The 6,726-nt window shown below is 44.8% G+C and overlaps 1 non-coding gene across 1 annotated transcript; it reads left to right on the top strand.

Annotated features, from left to right (window-relative positions):
• Positions 1 to 1,328: 1,328 nt before the first annotated feature.
• Positions 1,329 to 1,401, top strand: TRNAS-CGA (transfer RNA serine (anticodon CGA)). The gene has a single exon. It is a non-coding gene; the product is annotated as a tRNA-Ser (tRNA).
• The last annotated feature ends 5,325 nt before the right edge of the window (positions 1,402 to 6,726 follow it).

The following is a 6,726-nucleotide window of genomic DNA, read 5'->3' as shown; positions in this document are numbered from 1 at the left end:
CGATTTCTCGTGTAAGTAATGTCCGCCTCTCTGAATAATCCAGCTGAAGAACTAGAATTATGTTACTTGCAATAGGTTATATTTAAAAATTCCATAAAACTTAAAAATGGTCGCCGTGTATAACAAACATTTATGTCGCAATAATACTTACATTACAAAGCAAGAACTACGCGATTCAAGTTCGAAGTCTTAGGTATCGTTAAAAAGTGATAGCAATTCCTTTTTGTAGATTACTAATGGGGTAGAGTGAACATTAGTGATCCAAAACTATCGCTGGATTGACAATCGATGGCATCGATAGTTTAAAAAAAGACTATCGATAGTGTTATTATTCATAGCATTATTGATATTATTACTGTATTTTTTATTGAAGCTATTGATAGTCACGAAAACTATAATCGATGATATTGCCATAGCTCGCTTTTGACAGTGCGATCGATAGATCTGCATTTCTTGGCTTAATTGTGATAACAGATCATCAGTAACATTCAGTTCATACACAGGGAACAGGAAAACTTCGCCAGAATTATGTTGCCCTATGTTGAAGTGGTAAGTCGTGCGGTTTCGCGTTATCGATTGTGCACTATCGGTATTTTGTGAATGAATAAACTGTCGATAACATGGACAGTAATGTCGAGGTTACATCAACAATGAGCATTCATTCCTGTGAGCCGACATTATATGTACATGGTATTTCCGTTTTCTAAGCCGGTTTAATCGGCGAGATAACACCGAAGGACACGAAACCCGGAAAAACTGTTTGAAACGCGCGTTTAGCTCTGGAGTTCCTACCTGCATACAAATCATTAGAAGCCAACACTGACACCAAGGACAACATAGGGCAAATTACGTGTGCTGAATAAATGAAATAAAGAAACGATAAATTAATGGAAATTAAAGTGGATGAAAAAACAACTTGCCGCAGGTGGGAACCGAACCCACAACCTTCGCGAAATGCGAAGGTTGTGGGTTCGGTTCTTTATTTCATTTATTCAGCACACGTAATTTGCCCTATGTTGTCCTTGGTGTCAGTGTTTGTTGGCTTCTTATGATATGACTAATAAAAATCGGGCCCCTCGGTTAACCCGCTTTCTTATGGTTTATTACATAACGAGGGTCTCGAATCCGGTACATTGATGCCTTCAGGTAGCATATGTGGTTTTATTGACTAGTTGCCTTCACCCAAAAAGATCACGTACTCGTGACGCCTGCGTCAAAAAGGACGTTCCACGTCCGCAGCCAAGGTCTGTGAGTGGTGGCGCTGGCTAACACTCCCAGGGTTCTACTAGGACACATAAATACCCAAGAAAAGTGGATGGGAAAACAGCGCCGCGGTAGCTCAATTGGTAGAGCATCGCACGCGAAATGCGAAGGTTGTGGGTTCGGTTCCCACCTGCGGCAAGTTGTTTTTTTATCCACTTTCATTTCCATTAATTTATCGTTTCTTTATTTCGTTTATTCAGCACACGTAATTTCCCTATGCTGTCCTTGGTGTCAGTGTTTGTTGGCTTCTTATGATATGACTAATAAAAATCAGGCCCCTCGGTTAACCCCCTTTCTTCTCGTTTACTTGCATACAAAGGAACATATAGAATCGTTTTTCTCGGCAACCACTGCACCGCTTTTGAATGAGGTTTGTTGCATTCTAAAGAAGAATGTTACAATATAGTGACTGTAGGCAACATATGTTGTTATATGCCGCAAATGTTTTAAGAAAGCTTATTAAACATTACAGAATTCAGAAACGAAGAACACTTTATAATTCAGCAATGATAATGATATCACCATTCCATAAGCTGCCCTTATTAACACATTTAAAATGGACTAAATTGATGCAATATACACCGCTCTGAAGTATACCACTAATTTGTTAGTAGCACTTTTGCAAAACCCTCGTAAAGATTGTAACAATTCAACATCAGCTGTAAATTCATTTATCAGATTTCTCCGCATGATGTGCTCCAAGATGTACAGTTTTAGAACCGGGATATTTGTTTTTGGCGCTGATTTACTCATTTACAAACTACGCGTGCTTCATTTTTAATTAAAGTTTGCCAATTTTGTTGGAATTCTTGTACAAATATTCCAGTCCCTCAAAAAAAAAATTCTGCTTCCTAGAGTCACTAATATTTAATATTCACAAGTTCTTGCGTAAGGACTTGTCAACATGGGCTGAGTTTTAAAAGTCCACACTTCTTTTTTTTTTTTGCTCCAAAGCGGCCATATAACTTCTTTGTGCATGCGCGATAAGTCCGGTGCACCGTATATATAGCCACCACGCCCCGCCATGCGCATTCATCGTTCGCCTGCAAGTTATCTTTCCTTTCGAAACAACTGAGATCAGGCTGACCTGGGGCCGTGTTTAGAAGTATATTCTTACGCTAGAACTGATTTACCGAGAGCAAATTACAGTCGATCCTGATGCTGGACGCACTTTATCAGTGAAGGCGACCGGCCGATGGCGAACAGCACTTACGAACGAAGAATTGTTTGTGAACTTGACCCCCTCCGTTCGCAAGCGACGCAAAAGTGTAACTTCCGGTAAATATTTTGATAAATATAGCGCAATAGCAATATTTTTATTTCGTGCCTTTGCCATTCAGACTGGAATTAAGGGCCGTGCAACGTAGCAATTGCGTCGGCAAATAAACGCTTCCCCGTTCACTTCTATTACGGATGCGCAGTCTGGTGCAACCATTTGTTTTATAGGGATAGCAATTATACGGACGCTGGAGGCGCATTCGAACCGTTGGCGCTAGTTGGCGCTGCCGCCGCTATATTGCTAAATATATTGCCCCGCTGTTCCTCCCGACGGCGCATGCGCGGCTCGCGCGTGGAGGAGCGTTAGAAGCATTTGGAAGAACGTGGAGTGCGTTTGGGTAAAAAAAAATATGGCTGTGGCTTAGCTAAGGTTAAGCCCAGGATGCGAAGCATACTAGAGTAGAAGTACTCCCAGATACACTCGCAACTTCATCCTTTGCCTCGGACTCTGTGGAGGACCGCTCCTGTTTAGCCGCGTACTGTGCACGTCGCTTGGCAAGCCGAACTTCTCGTTCTTCGGCCGTTTCCGTGGCTCTTTGTAACTTGCGCTTTGCGGCCTGACGAGCGGCCCTTTCCTTTCCCGCCATCGCGCTATACAACTGGCCTCGACGAGAGCGCGCCGCGCTTTTATACAGCTGTTATGACGCCAGTGCCCTAGCGGGAGGAACGGGAGTTAGGCCGCAGCACCGGCTGTGCGACCGCAGGCGAGCGCAAGAGTTGAGCCCGGCTTGCAGCTGTTGTGACGTCAGTGCCCTAGCGGGAGGAGCGGGAGTTAGGCCGCAGTACCATCTGTGCGACCGCAGGCGAGCGCACGAGCTGAGACCCGGCTATGTAGCTACGCTGCCGCAAGCGAGCGCACGAGTTGAGCCTCCACTTTTTCAGCTGTTATGACGTCATATGGTAGCTACGCGGCCGCGCGCGGCGCAGCAAGGAAGAGCGTGATTGTGCGGCTAGTATGCTTCGCATAAAAAAAAAAAAAACTAAGTGGGCGGACCATTAACGCTATATTATACGCTCAATCGCCTCGGTGGCGGAGCCAGGCTAGCGTTCTGCCTTACGTTGCTGGCATGAGCGTCGTGTACAGGCCATTATAATGCTATGCACTGCTTTGAACGGAACGGGAATTGAGCGTCCAGGCTATCTAATACCTCACTAAGCGCTGACTGACGTCGACGGTTTCCCGTCGGTCTCATCTCGCGCACCGTCGCGGTGCGATTGCCTGCAACACCACTGGCGACGTTTAACATGCGAGCGTTGTGAGCCGCCTGGTAGCTGCCGAGGCGCTGTTCCTGCCGAGGTGCTGCGTCGCGCCAACATGTCGCAACGCTAAACTTTTGCTATCGCTGTAAATGGTTCGTCATTCGACCGAAAACGCCGATTTTAGTCTTGTGTTTTTTTTTTACTTCTGTGGTTTTACGTGCGAGAACCACGATTTGATTACGAAGCGCGGCGCAGTAATGGTCTACGGATTAACTTTAACCGTCCGGGTTTCTTTAACGTTCACCTATATCTAAGTACAGAAGCATTTCGGCATTTTGCAAATTCGCAATGCGGCCGCCGAAGCAGGAGTTGAAACCGCGGCCACGAGCTCAGTAGCGCAACGCCATCTATTGGGTTACCGCGGTGTTTAACCCTTTTTTTTTTGGCCAATCCCGTGCTCCTGAAGAAAGAAATGCGGTTAGGGTGCCAGGCAAATTAACGTGCGAGTCATCTGAATGTGGAGACCATAAATAATGGAGCGCCGTGTTTCGCCAACGTTTGCACCGTTTGCACTTGAAACATGCACATCTGCCTACTTTCCGGATTTTCAATAAATAAGTCTTGCGGATTTGGGCTTGTTTTACGAATTTATGAATGTTGCGTCAAGTTTCACGGAATATCTGTTCTCGAAAATATTTCTGTGATTGGTCTCTGAACCTTCCGTAGGAAGTGTTCTTATGGCGAAAGGACGAAGCAAGGGTACTTGCTTCAAACAAACTTATACAGGCAAGTTCCTGAATCAGGCGAAATCGGCAAACGCAGAGTCGCTGGAAAAGTAACTGTGGTCTAAAAATAGTGGGTCGCTTGTCAGTATTTGCACTTCCATGTTTGATGTTGCTGGTGCGCTACGTCTACAGGGCAAATCATGGTTCAAGGAATATAGTTGCATATGATGTATTCCACAAAATCTGTGTGCTAAGGGCTTTCTTCTACAACCCTTCTGCAAAAACCTTCTGCAAAAATGCTGGCTGGCTTTCCCACAGCACACAAGTGGTCCGAAATGTGGCGGCTAGCACAAACTAAGAACGTCGATGGCTGTGCAACTCGTGCGTTGTTGTTCGTCTCTTGAATTAAGTTGCACTGGGAAAAGTCGAACAGGCGCAAGAACAAATAATCTGCTGCCCAGCAATCACTATGTTAACGCTGTGGCTGCTGCAGCGTTATGGGCATTTATGTATTGCAGGAAAACCAGCTTGACACTTTTCACACAGGTAATCTGTAATGCTTGCGTCTCTCTCTCTTTCTTTCTTTGCTTTTAATTTGTTTTTGTTTTTTCTCTTCAAATATAAAAGGGTGGGCGGGGGGCGCAGTGTTTGGCCTATAGTGTAGTAGCTGGATCGAGCAGAAAACGTCGACAGAAAACTATAAGAACGCATATAAAATAGCACGTCATTGGTGCCAATGTGGAATTTGTCTGTCTGTCTGTCTGTCTGTCTGTCTGTCTGTCTGTCTGTCTGTCTGTCTGTCTGTCTGTCTGTCTGTCTGTCTGTCTGTCTGTCTGTCTGTCTGTCTGTCTGTCTGTCTGTCTGTCTGTCTGTCTGTCTGTCTGTCTGTCTGTCTCACTCACTCACTCACTCACTCACTCACTCACTCACTCACTCACTCACTCACTCACTCACTCACTCACTCACTCACTCACTCACTTTCTCTCTGTCAAATAAATTCCGCCATCTTGTCAGCTCTGACTGATTCACAATACGTCCATTCGGTTGGCCTATAATACAACCATGGCGGAATATAATAGGTTCCAGAACAACGCGCCAGCTTTTCTCCTGCCTACTTCTTTTCTGATTTGATCGCGTCGTTTACTGCGGCGGTTCCTCCGTCAAACGGCTCGGATGACACGTGAGCGCCTAAAAATACGAGACTATTACAAAACGGCACAACCAATGTTGAAAGTCATCGCGGGGCCTGCATGGCCGTGCAGTAACCCTTCCATTTTAAGCCCCCAAATCCTGTGCGGTAATGCAGCGAACCGTCGCGAAATATAGCATCACTTCGATCAATAACCCTGTCGGGGCTATGGGCAGTGGTGTCTATACACCTGTCCTAATCCCTAAATATTTTGGAGTTCGGAGGTAGAACAATTATTTATTTATTCATTTATTGATTTATTTATTTATTTATCTACCTATAAAAATTATTATTAAAAGGTATTAAAAGAGAAACTTTCAACACCTCCTTCTTACTTTTTATACCGCAGCGATCACCATCATAACGTTTCCGTGCCATCTTGTCGTACGAACGCGCACAATTACTCGTTTTTTCATCGTACGTGCAATGACTGGAACAACCTGAATTCCCGCATCGGTTTCCACTATTACAGACGCATCGAGGTGCAAGACTGCTGTTCTCCATGTCATCTGATTAATTTCTTTATTGTTTGTTCGGCATTACTTTTCTGTGTATGCACCTTTCCTTTATGTCGCGCCTACGGGCCTTGAAAGCATGTTAAATAAATAAATAAATAAATAAATAAATAAATAAATGAATAAGTTTGCAATATTTATTATGGTCGTTTTTAAGGCGAAAGCCTTAAGGGCTCGTTGCAATGGATCATACCTGAAAGAAAGCGGCGTATAGTCGAGCGATTACAAAATATCGTCATCAGCCGAGTGGTTTAAAAAAAAAAATTCAATCTTTCCCATACCTACAGCGACTCCATGGCCGCTTTCAGAGCTTTCCAAAAGGGCACGGTCTGCGCACAGACTCTCAGAATTGTTTCAAAGAAAGAGATTAAGAACCACGTAATATACTGGTTCCCGGCACACTTAGGACCAAAGATCGGGGACGTCCCCAACCTTATCGAGGCGGCACACGAGGCTGCGCGCGCGCTTACAGACCGCGCGGCTTCACCCGACCACTCGGAGAATAAGGACGCCCCCACTACATATAATGAAATCACTAAACACTGCTACCTACAAC

This window comes from Dermacentor andersoni, chromosome 3 (genome assembly GCF_023375885.2).
Source record: "Dermacentor andersoni chromosome 3, qqDerAnde1_hic_scaffold, whole genome shotgun sequence".
NCBI classification, from domain to species: Eukaryota; Metazoa; Arthropoda; class Arachnida; order Ixodida; family Ixodidae; genus Dermacentor; species Dermacentor andersoni.
This window is presented reverse-complemented; position numbering and strand designations above follow the sequence as displayed.